The sequence below is a fragment of the Rana temporaria genome, chromosome 4 (assembly GCF_905171775.1).
Source record: "Rana temporaria chromosome 4, aRanTem1.1, whole genome shotgun sequence".
NCBI classification, from domain to species: Eukaryota; Metazoa; Chordata; class Amphibia; order Anura; family Ranidae; genus Rana; species Rana temporaria.
Window position 1 is genome coordinate 88,633,716 of NC_053492.1, and position 13,098 is coordinate 88,646,813.

At 43.5% G+C, this 13,098-nt stretch overlaps 1 protein-coding gene across 5 annotated transcripts in view; it reads right to left on the reverse strand.

Moving 5' to 3' along the window:
- The window catches only part of ASAP2 (ArfGAP with SH3 domain, ankyrin repeat and PH domain 2), a 344,117-nt gene that overhangs the window by 75,417 nt on the left and 255,602 nt on the right, over positions 1 to 13,098 (reverse strand). The window lies entirely within an intron of this gene.

Genomic DNA, 13,098 nt, shown 5'->3' on the forward strand with positions numbered 1-13,098 from the left:
GCCAACTTGTCCGAAAAAATTTGGGAGGAAGAAAAGCATTATCCCAGCAAGGCTGCATTCAGGGAGGTGGGGAGATGTATAAAAGGACCACTTCAATCATTATTGTACCTGTGTTCTTATTGCTATGTATACCTGAGAACTTTGTGTCTTTTTATGTGATATTTTCTACTGTTTATATTGGCTTACTTTCAATAAAAACATTGAACTATAAAAAGGACAACTTCACCAATGTATGTACTAAAGCTGTGATTACCATGTCTAGGCCATGGTTGCTATGGTGCTATATTGGCAGACTGTGGGTATAAAATTACAAATGCCACGATAAGGTCTAGACTTTACATTTTAATTATTATATACAACGTTCTGATGATTAGATTTTGCCCACCTATTAGCACTTTTTAGTAAAATGTTGCAGTTGCAATGATGCAAATATTAAAGCCATGATAAAGTTCTGATTATCAGGACTTCAGTAGTTTAGTCATGATTTGGCCCCCGCCCCCCAAACTGATACCCCCTTTAGCTGTAGAAGTGTTGTACAAATACTGTCCCACTGAACCCATTCAATGCACACGGTTGCAGCATGCTAGTGCAGCAATCAAGGGGTTAAAGCAGGCGGAGAGGAAGCTATACACTCCTCCTTCAATGCATGTGGTTGTGGTGCATTTGTGTGGCAATAATAGGGTTAAAACAGGCAATGAGGAGGCGCTGCATCACCTCCTCATCACCTGTCAAACAGCCTTGAAAAGCGAGCCAAACGCGATCGATTTCAGAGGAGCAGTGGTTTAGAGTCAGGTCTAAACCCTTAGGCCGCGTACACGTGGTCGGACAAAACCGATGAGAATGGACCGAGGTTCAGTTTCATCGGTCCAAACCGACCGTGTGTATAGCCCATCGGTCTATTGTCCTTCGGTCCAAAATTTTAAAACATGCTTTAAAATCGAACCGATGGACCGCTGACCGATCGGTCCAAACCGATGGTTAGTGCAGATAGCATTGGTTCAAACCCCGCGCATACTCAGAATCAAGTTGATGCATGCTTGGAAGCATTGAACTTCGTTTTATTCAGCATGTCGTGTGTTTGACGTCACCGCGTTCTGACCCGATCGTTTTTTGGAACGATGGTGTGTACGCACATCAGGCCACTTCAGCGGTGAACCGATGGAAATGGCCCGTCGGACCATTCTCATCGGTTTGGAACGACCGTGTGTACGCGGCCTTAGGGCCGATTCACACTTGCCCCTTGAATAGGGTTGCCACCTCATCCCCTTAAACACAAACACTAATGAATTACACAGGTTTTGAAGCCAATTTAATGCAGATAAGGCACCAATTGAGTTTAATTACCACCTTAATTAGCCACAGAACCGGTTAAATTAATATGTGTTTGGTTTTAAAGGGATTATGTGGCAACCCTACCCTTGAAGCCGTTGCAGGGCACTTGCATTGCAGCCCCATTCACTTGAAAGCAACATGCCGCGGCATATGTACACCCCCGGCCACTGCCTCTGCAGCTAAATGGGGTAGTGTTTGACAGAGAGGGTAAAAGCGTGGCTCATCTGCTAGTGTGAACAATCCCATTTTAGAGATAGCCATTGCAGGATAATTAACACACCCTGGAAACATTTTCATAACCCCAGCCAGCTGCACTAAAAATCTGAACACCTCACTTACCTTAAATGAACCCCACACCAACTGCACATCTTCAACCTCACAGCCAATCCTCCTTTCTTACACTGCCACACATTTATCTGTGGCCTAGGGCAGGGTCGGATACCATGGTAACAGAATATATGCCAATGTTGTGGCTGAGTTATTTTGTCTGAAAGAAATCCATGGCCTGGCAGGAATAAGGTTGTGGTCCGGTGGTCCAGAATTGCTGGTTTCAACACTTCAAAATCTTAAAGTGGATGTAAACCCGATTCATGAAATCTGACCTATGCATATCTGTAGTGTTTACTTTTCTCTCTCCAAAGCTCTTAGTTCTAGATTTTTCTGCTGCTCCGTTTTTCTGTTATCAGCATGATAACTTCTGACAAGTTCTCAGACACAGGAGATAAAAGCAGGTGGAAATGTGCCAGGGAGGGAACTTAAAAACAGAGAGCTGGTCTATTCACAGCACAGCTCTTCATGTTCCTTCATTCCTCTGCAAAGGGGTGGTTGGGGGGGGGGGTGCCTTTCCTCCAATCAGCTCTCACACAGTGTATGACCAAACTCCCCTCTCCCTGCTGAAACAGGAAGAACAATTTTCAACAGGATGTGCAATTTTTAAAGAATGTAGAAAGCTGAAGACAGCAGGTATACATATAAAACGTATGTAGGGAGATTTGTTTCATGTCTGTGTATCATCTGAGGCTGTTCACTTCACTTGGTATATGTAAGGGTTTACATCCACTTTCAGACTTCAAGTAATTGCTTAAAATGGTTATACAGGCTGGATAATGCATTTCCTGCATTAAGGTAAACGATGTTCCAGTATTTGTATTGCCCCCTCACCTCCCTGTATACTTACCCATCTAAAGCCAGCGCTCTGCCCGTCTGCGTCTCTCTCCGCACACAGAGAAAGCAGAGGCTGCTGGCAATCAAATCCTGTGGGCAGAGAGAGGGTTGAGACTGAGCAAGGCTGAGCCACGCTGTGGATTAAGCATGCAGGAGCCCCCCCATTGGAAGCCGCTTCCTATGGGGGCACACCAAGAAGAGGTGGAGCCAAGAATGCTGGTAGGGGACCCCAGAAGGGGATTTTGGGGCCACTTTATGCAATATCAATACTGAATATGTTGAGGAGGTTCGCGGGGGAGCAGTCCTGGTGAACACACAGTGATTATTGCTAGCAGCTACAGCCATTGGAAATAATCGCATGAAAAATCCAACATGCTGGTGGTACCAAGTTGAGCGATCAACTTGGGTACAATCAGCTTGCCCATACATGGTTCAAATCTCGGCCAGTCCATGCTGAACCGGCCCGAGATTCTAACCATTTATGGCCGACTTTAGAAGCCACTTCTTGATTTAAAAAATCCAAAACGAAAATCAGTTTTACTTGGACTTGAGCTTCATACTGGTTCACAAGACAATTAAAAGTCCCAAGCAAGACCATTCTAGCCAATTAAACCTTTTAACCTCTAAAACATGTTTAGCAGTTCAGTGAGATTACCTAGCCATCATTACTTGATGAAACAACTGCTGAAAGGTTACCATAAGCAACATCAGCCATTGACTTGAGAACATAGGGCTTCTTAGCCACTACAAAAAAAACACAAAATACATAAAGTGACATAAACCATAGAAAGCTCTGTTGTGTGAGCAGAGATGTCCCTCGAATAAATAATGGTTTTACTGCAGAAACCAAAAAAAAAAAAAAAAGGGCCAAGAAAAATCAATGAATTGTCGACATTAGCAAGTGCACAGGGTTTTCACAGCTGCTTGGAGATGACTTCATTGCTTTTTCTATAAACATACAGTGTGAGCACAGAGCATGTCTGATGATGTGTGATGCCGACAACCCATATTTAAGGTTTTCCCATCAAAACCTTTAGGCTTTCAAACCTCTAAATGGAACTCATTTGGTTTATTTTGAACGATTCGGTATTTGCTTACAAGGAAAAGTGGTGGTGAAAAACAGCATTGGTTGGTTTTACTGACTTGAGTTCCCAAAAAGACCTTGTTGTTCTGGGTTAGAGGCACCCAGGGAATGCATTACTCTCTTACATACCGGTAATTTACACTGGGTGCCTGAGTGGCAGTGCCACATCTCACCGCTGCCTTGGGGTGCTGGGGTAGGGAGTGTGCACCCTGTGAAAAGTTTAGGCATTTAAAAATGTCTACATTTGCATAGGTATGTCAGGTGTTCTTACTTTGGACTCTGGAGACTACTGTTAAGGATATTTAAATTACTACATGTAGGAGTCTCATTCCTCAAATACATAACAAACAAAACAAATACTGAGAATATGGCACCACTATAGAGTAACTCTCTTATAAATTGATAATATAGAGATTTCATTCTCTCTGGTAGTCCTTGAGGCTTTACTTTAACCTGTTCAGCTGTATAGATTATATTGCATTCGGCTTTCCATTCCTCTCTGTGATCAATATCTGTGCCTTCTATGTATTTTTATTATGTCACTTGGCATTAAATACCAAAAACAGTTGTAACCTATTTTCTAAAAACGTTAAACAAAAGTTTAACACATATCAAAGCATCAATAATAATAATAATAATATATAAAAAAATAAAATAAAATTCACCCCCCCCAATAGAAAATAAAATAAGGATCAACATTGTCCTTAAATAAACCCCAAAGTGTGCTCACCCACACCCCAATCCCCACATGGGGAACAGCGTATAAGCAGGATAATAGTACCGATACTTTATCTGCAAATTATTGGCAGAATACAACATAGAGAGTTAGAATACTAGGAAAAAGCAGATTAGGATACTCTGATGGAAATCCTTAGGCCCCTTTCACACTGACAGGTTTTTCAGGCGGTTTAGCGCTAAAAATCGTGCCCTGCAATCTTCAGTGTGAAAGCCCGAAGCTCCAAAAGGCCTGCTAGCCGTATCTTTGGAGCGGTATAGGAGCGAGGTGTTTACCGCTCCTACACCGCTCCTTCCCATTGAAATCAAAAGGAAACTGCGGTATAAACCCTTTTTCGGCCGCTAGCGGGAGTTAAAACTGCACCGCTAGCAGCCAAATATCGCGGTAAATAGCATGTTTCCGGAATGAATTATGCTCGCAATCCAAGGTTTTACTGTAGTTGGAATTGGCATATAGCACTTTGAGTTGGAACCTAGCAACAGACATCTGTGCCTTGTATATGGAACTCAACTGTACATTGAATGTACTGATACCCCATCAAATGGCTTCTATTTGTGTCATGATTGGAGACAAAAGTTGTGTTATTACTGTTCATTTACTCTAAATCTTCTTCACTGGGAATGGGAGGTGCGGTGGCGGTATAGCGGCGCGATTTTTAGCGTCACATGTCTCGCTTCAAAATTGCGCCCGCTCATGGAATGGCGACAAACGTTTACCCTTAAAAATCTCACATGTGTGGTTTGAACACCATTTTCATATGCGGGCGCTGCTCACGCATAGGTTCGCTTCTGCGCCCAAGCTCGTCAGGACAGGGCGCTTAAAAAAAAAAAAGTGTAAAAAATACGATTTTTTTTTTTGTAAAATTCGGTCACTTTTATTACCATTACAAGGAATGTAAACATTGAATATGCCGTAGAGACCACCATTATCGTAAACCAGACCGCCGCTTGAAGACGAGGATATCTGGGTTATGGCAGCTAGCTGCTGCCATAGCAGAGATATCCCGCTTCAAAGCGCCAATGTATATAGTCGTGTGGCAGTCCGGAAGTGGTTAAATGTAACCATATTGCTACACTTAAAGGCACCTCTCTTCTCTTTTATACTTTGTTAAACATGATGCTACTCTTATATCAAGACATTGGCTGTTTATCAAGTCAAAATGTATTAAAAAAAAATTCTTGTCTTGCAAAACGCTCTCAAACCAAGTTACTCTCACAAACCAAGGTTTTACTGTATATGAGATGGCATAGACACAGGATGTGTCTGGGCAGTCGCCAGATATTTCTTCTGCTTAAGATGGAAAATGACTGGAAAAACCATGATAGTGATTATTCTAAAATGCTTAGATTTTGTTTAATAAATGGATTTGGTTACCTAGTCACAGTTTTCTTTCTTATTGGGACTACTGTAGCTTTATTTTCTCCATAGACTCTCTTGTTCTTCTAGAATGACTGACAAAATGTTACAGCAAGTGGACCCTCATTTTTATTTTAATTACAAGGGACTTCCAATCGACAAGTAGGATATTGTTTTAAATTAAAAAACAGTTGAAATCTTTAACTATAATGATCATATTTATCCACTTTCCTTGAAAGGGAAAGCGGACAATTTAAAGTCCAGTATTTGACAGAACAGATGGCTACGGGTTTCTCACCAAGATTGACAGACAGAAGGACATCTGCAAGTCCTTATACAACTCACACATACTGTAGCTGGGATCTGCTGGGATCTGCCTGACTTAGCTGATGGAAGAATGAGGAGCATGTTTCATGAACACTTAGGTCTCTTTTCTTCTATGAGGAAGACCTGGATTCTTTCCTAAATGGACATAATATAACTGGGTACTGACATTTATAGGTAAAGTTCATCCAGGGAATATCCGATTGCCTCTCAGGGTATCAGGAAGGAATTTTTCCCCTGCTAGAGCAAATCGTTTCGTGCTTTGCTGTTTTTTTTTACCTTTCGCTGGATCAACTGTGGGTATAGGATTGTGTACAGCATCTCACAAAAATGAGTACACCCCTCACATTTTTGTAGATATTTTATTATATATCTTTTAATGTGACAACACTGAAGAAATTACACTTTGCTACAATGTAACGTAGTGAGTGGACAGCTTGTATAATGCCTGGTACACACGATCCGATTATCGGACGAATGATCGTCCATTTTTTTTGTATGCTAATCTCACGTCGAATCTGATGAGTTTACTAAAGTCATGAAAATTCTCGTACGGCAGAATAAAAAAAATCGGAAGTGATGTCATGTGTTGTAATTAGGGATGTCCCGATACCGATACTAGTATCGGTAACGGGACCAATACCGAGCATTTCCCTGAGTACTTGTACCCGGGGAAATGCTCCCGATGCTTCAGTTTATGAATGCAGAGAAGCTTCTCTCCATTCATTTCAGATGAGGCTGCTGAGAAAGGCACTGGGGAATCTGTGTCCTTAGTCCCTTTCTCTGTCTTAAAGGGGAGATGTTAGAGGTCTGTTAAGACCCCTGAAATCTCACCAAAGACCCCCAACAGGGCTGATTAAAAAAAAAAAATTGCCACCGCTCCGGACGACGCTGCGGTCTCTTTGGAGGCTGCCTGTGTGGGCTCCTATGAGGCGCTTTCGCTTCTGATCTATAGAGGGCCGAGGGCCCCCTACCCCTTGACGTCCTCTATGCGGTCGGTACTCAGAGCTTGGGCTGTGGCCCAGGAGCTGAGACCCCAGGATAGTGTCACTTTCTCTCCTGAAACCCCCTTGTGGAGGAATCCCAAGCTGTCACACTTTCTTGACTATCCAGACCCAGTGGTGTGGACTGCCTTTGGAGTCAAGCTCCTGCGCCATATAGTGGTCAATGGCACTCTTATGCCGTTTGACGACCTAAAAACTTGTTATGGTCTACCAAACACACATTTCTTCAGGTACCTGCAACTAAGACATACATTTCAGGCCCAATTCAGAGGGGGTCCCCTTGTCCTTAAACTTAGTGATTTGGAATTATTGGCTCGTGGTGAAGCGCTGTCCAAAGCGGTTTCTGTCCTATATAGGGACCTTTTTCCGGAAACTACTAAACTGCTAGCGCCATGTAGACGGGCCTGGGAGACAGTGACTTCGGGACTGGACAGAGATGACTGGGATGATGTTTGGAGGCAGCTTTTCAGGCCCTGGTTTCTACCAGGGATAGACTAATTCATTACAAATTTTTGCACAGGATTTACCTGACCCCAGCTAGACTAGCTAAAATATTTGGAAATCAGAGATCGGTATGCTGGCGGTGTTCCATGCCCTCAGCAGACTTTATGCATGTCTTCTGGGACTGTCCCCGGGTTCAACCATACTGGCAAGGTGTGGTGGACTGTATACGGTCGGTCACTTCTATTTCAATTCCCATCACTGTGGAGGTGTGTCTACTGCATCTGGTGGAGCCCCTGGCTACGACCAGGGCGATTAGGACACTACTTATTCTTCTTTTTTTTTATGCTAAAAAGCGGATCATCCTTTCTTGGAAGAGCTCCTCGGCCCCAACGGTGGAGTCCTGGAAGGTACTGGTCAACAAGGTCATTCCATTTTACAAGGCTACTTACCTGAGCAGGGGGGCCCTGACAAAATTTGATAAGGTGTGGGGAGGTTGGTTGGCCTCGGTGGATACAGTGTCGGATTAGGCCGGGTTCAGTACAGTCATGGAGTGTATGTGTGATAGTGTCAGGTGGGGGTGGAGTGTGGACCTATTTATTTTGGAGCAACGGTGTATTCTGTAAGGGAATGTATCCCATCTCTTTTCTTTCCTGGGCAGAGATTTGCATGTTATACTCTATCAGCATAGAGATCAAGATTGCGCAAAAGGTTGTACTTGTCATGGGGGGGGGGGGGGGGGGGGGTCACGCGTTACGATATACTTATGATTTGATTTAATCTGATTTCACTGATTTTGATTAGGTTTGTAAACATTTAATGTGTACCAGTGCTGTCCCTTTTTTTTTTTTTTTTTTTTTTCCCTTTTTCTTTTCTTCCCAGCCGGTTTCTGTGTTCTGACCAGTAATTGTCGGTCGCATGTTGCGGCCTAGTATTGTATCTGTGTTGCAAAAATTGAATAAAAATAATTTTCCAAAAAAAAAAAAAATTGCAATAAATATTTTAAAAAAATAAATAAATAAATAAATAAATAAACAAACAGACACACAGACACACAATCCACCCCCCCCCCTAATAAAAAAAGGAAAAAAAAATGTCAGATGACATTAATAAAAAGTATCGGTATTCGGTATCGGCGAGTACTTGAAAAAAAAGTATCGGTACTTGTACTCGGTCTCAAAAAAGTGGTATCGGGACAACCCTAGTTGTAATGCATTTGTATTGCATTTTCGAACGACAGCTGTACTGATTAAACGAAAATCGTACGATTTGTCATTGTACGAAAAAAAATTCCGTGCATGTCCGATAGAATAAAATCGGATGAACTGTCCTGATCGGCTCTCGGAAGCTCTGTACTAACTATCCGATTATCGCACAATCGCTTTGAGTGTGGCATTTTTCATACGATTTTCGGATCGTGTATACGGGGCTTAACAGTATAAATTTGCTGTCCCCTCAAAATAACTCAACGCACAGCCATTAATGTCTAAACCGCTGTCAACAAATTTGGCCCAATTAGCCATTTTCCCTCCCCGGTGTCATGTGACTCATTAGTGTTACAAGGTCTCAGGTGTGAATGGGGAGCAGGTGTGTTAAATTTGGTGTTTTCGCTCTCAGTCTCTCATACTGGTCACTGGAAGTTCATGGCAAAGAACTCTGAGTATCTGAAAAAAAGAATTGTTGCTCTACATACCCACAGTTGATCCAGTGGAAGGTAAAAAAAAAAACAGCAAAGCATGAAACGAAACGATTTGCTCTAGCAGGGAAAAAAAAGTTCCTTCCTGATTTCAGAGAGGCAATCAGATATTACCTGGATGAACTTTACCTATAAATGTTAATATCCAGTTATAGTATGTACATTTAGGAAAGAGTCCAGGCCTTCCTCTGAGAGGAAAAGTGTTCATGAAACATGCTCCTCATTCAGCCAAGTCAGGAAGATCCCAGCAGATCTCAGCTACAGTATGTGGGAGTTGTACAAGGACATCGGTCCTTCTTGGTGAGAAATCCGTAGCCATCTGTTCTGTCAAATACTGGACTTTAAATTGAAAGTGGATGAATGTGATCATTATAAAGATTAATAGTTTTTCAATTTAAAATGATATACTACTGGTCAATCGGAAGTTGAGGGGTGTACTGACTTTTGTGAGATACTGGATTGCATGTCTTTTTTTTTTAGGATATCTCCCCCCCCCCCCCCTTTTTATTGTTTGAACTACGTGGACTTTTTTCGGCCAGACTAACTATGCACCGTATTTTTCGCTCCATGAGATGCACCCCCCCCGCAAAAGATTTGGGGGAAATGCCTGTGCATCTTACAGAGTGTATACTGACCAGGCCCCTGTCACCGCTGCCGCCATGTCACAATACAGGGCGACTATCTCCCCGCAAGCACCAGAACACAGAGGGGAATGGAGTATTGCCGCTTGGGCTGCTCTGTCTTCTGAAGTGACAGGCGGACAGGCGAAGGTGATGACGACCTCGCAGTCACCAGGCACAAGGTCAGGCTGCAATGTAATGGGCACACGGTCAGGCTGCAATGTAATGGGCACACGGTCAGGCGGCAATTCATGGGCCCCAGGGTCAGGCGGCAATTCATGGTGCCCCAGGGTCAGGCGGCATTTCATGGTGCCCCAGGGTCAGGCGGCATTTCATGGTGCCCCAGGGTCAGGCGGCATTTCATGGTGCCCCAGGGTCAGGCGGCATTTCATGGGCCCCAGGGTCAGGCGGCATTTCATGGGCCCCAGGGTCAGGCGGCATTTCATGGGCCCCAGGGTCAGGCAGCATTTTATGGGCCCCAGCGTCAGGCAGCATTTCATGGGCCCCAGGGTCAGGCAGCATTTCATGGGCCCCAGGGTCAGGCAGCATTTCATGGGCCCTAGCGTCAGGCGGCATTTCATGGGCACTGGTAAATATTTCAGTACATCATTTGGTTCAGAATATTTTTTTTCTTGTTTTCCTCCTCAAAAACCTAGGTGCTTCTTATGGAGTGAAAAATACGATAACTATGAAGTTAGGGTTGATGACTGCTTGCTCTAAGTTTGTCCGTAAATCTTTGAGTATGATAAGAAGCACCTTTTTTCGGGTGTAAATGCCAATTATCATGTGTTTGTTAGTGAAATTTTTTAATGACTTGCAATGAGCCTCTGAACTACTTCAGGAAAAGTCAAATCCTTAGCACAGCCCCCTCCCTCCTTGAATGTCATGGCCTTCTCTGTGTAATTACTGTCTATGCTGGCCCAGCTCCTCTATCCCTTCCCTCCATTCATTACCTTTTATGTACCAGCTTGGGAAAAAGTGATGGGGAATACTACAGCGTGTCAGAACCTACTGGAACTGCTGCCATCTAAACCAAAATAGCGGTCTTAGGGCTTTTGAATGTGTAGACAAGGGTACCCTTACTGGGCTTGTTCCTTTGTACCAGCTTGCATTTTCAAATCTATACTAGATAAATAACGGAAACTGACTGTGCCTGGTGGCTTTGGGCAGAACGGACCTTTCATTTTTTCTAGTCTGCAGAAAACCCCAATACCTGTATATTTTCAGACAGATTGATTTTTTCCTTATCCAATATTTGTGTTTGGGACTAAGCGCACTCCTTATGTACACTTTAATGCATAAATCAGAGTCTAAGCCGACAAGAAAATGATTTTCAGGAAGCTGACACAGTCTTCTGAACCTCATTAACATCTGTATGCACTAATTAAGTCCCAGAAGATTTTGATCTCTGCACTGCCACATATATAAGCCCTGAATCAGAGGTAATTATCGCAGCTAAAAGCAAACTAAAACACAGCAACAAAAATTTTTTAAAAATCGTAGTCCTGATTGAAACAGCTGGGAATGAAAGAGATTCATGAACGCAAGTTGATGAAGATTTAAATCCTCTCTAAACTATACAGATAATGCAGTTGTAAAACCTCCGGTATGAATGGCTGATATGAATGAAGGTTTAATGAACATAAAAGAGATACATTTATTTAGGTGGAGACTAGCGTGCTCTACCACCTCTTTACTCCTCTAAAGCTGTCCATACAGGGATCAAAATGTGTCTGGCTCAGCAGGAACCCGCCAAATTGTAAACCATGTATGGCTGTTCCTGTTCGAGAGGAGCTGATGTAGTGATAGACTCCGCTTCAATGGGATTGTCAGTATACTTTTGCCCCAAAAAATTTTAATTATATTGCAGCTTACCAGATTTTAATATGGTGGCTGCATTATTTTCTCTTTTCCCTTTAATTTCACTTGGTGATCCAGCCGTTAAGGCTCGGTTCACACTGTCACGACTTTAAAGCAACTTCAGGGAATGCCTATGTAATCTTCCTGTAATGTCAGATCCAAATCACATCATTTAGGATGAGGACCTGACTCGGATGAGACTGCATGTTGCACCAGTGTGAACAAAAAACGGTTGTAACTGCTCAAATAGTGTTAGCTGGAATTCAACTTCAATTGGTTATTAGGTCCTAAATCAGTTAGGCCTGGTACAAGCTATGTGTTTTTCCCCCCATGTTCACCGTCGCAGCTAAAGAAAAGCAAAAAAAAAAAAAAAATGTCAGCTCCAGTTGGAGTCGCTGATCCAACGTAAGTACAGCGATCTCCCCTGCTGAGTGTTTGTGTTCCGACAGGGGGACGCCCCCCTGGCCAGGACACTCCAATCAGAACTCTCAGCCGTTGGCTGAAAGCGCTGAACGGGAGCCAGTCGGCTGCTGTTTTTCCACCTTGCACACGTACCGTCTGGCATACACACCTGCCCGAAAGTCGGCCTGGTTTTGTTGAACTGGCCGATGCTGCCCGGCATTCTGGCCCCTGTGAAGGGGGCTTTAGTGGATCTAACACTAGCCTCTCCCTAAATTGACAATGCTGCTGTGTAAAGGTGTCTCAATTTCTCCTCCATCCACAGTGGAGACATTCGAAGATAGGAAGTGTGTTACTTGACAGATCACCGAGGAAAAATAAAAGGGGGGAAAAGCCTAAAAAGAAAATTAATGCAGACACCACATTTAAGGATCGGCAAGCTGAAATAAATATATTGTGACAGGAAGTCAGGTAAATCTGTGGGTGTTGTCCCAGACGGAACATACATTCCTGCCTTGTTTAGACGATACACAGATGGTTATCGGGCGTCGGCTACAAATGTGGCCAGGAAGGCTAAGGGCCGTTGGAAGACTCCAGCTGTTCAGAGTGAGGCAATTAAAGGCCTCTATAAAGTAGCCCAGAGGATTACCACTAATTGGCTGCATCATCCTGAGTCTGTGTGAGTAGGAGAGCAGTGCCAGAAAGTCTTGTGTGAGCCCTGGTTCACACTGGGCTGCGAGAACTCGCACGGCTTCACTCCCGCTGGCAGTCCCGATTTTGTACGCGATTTAAGAGACATCTGTGCAGGTTTCTGCACAGATGTCAATGTAAATCGTGGCCCGAAATCGCAAAAAGTAGTACAGGAACTATTTGAAATCGGTGCAGCGTCGCAGATGCGGCGTCGCACCGATTAGGACAGTGTCATTGCCGACAATTGCCGGCAAATGCCGCCGATTTGAGATGCGATTTCACATGTGTAATCGCATCTCAAATTGAAGCAAATCGTACCCAGTGTGAACCTGGGCTAAAGGTGAGAAGAGGATTGATTTTTCTGTGTGATAAAAATCAAAAGACTATTGTTT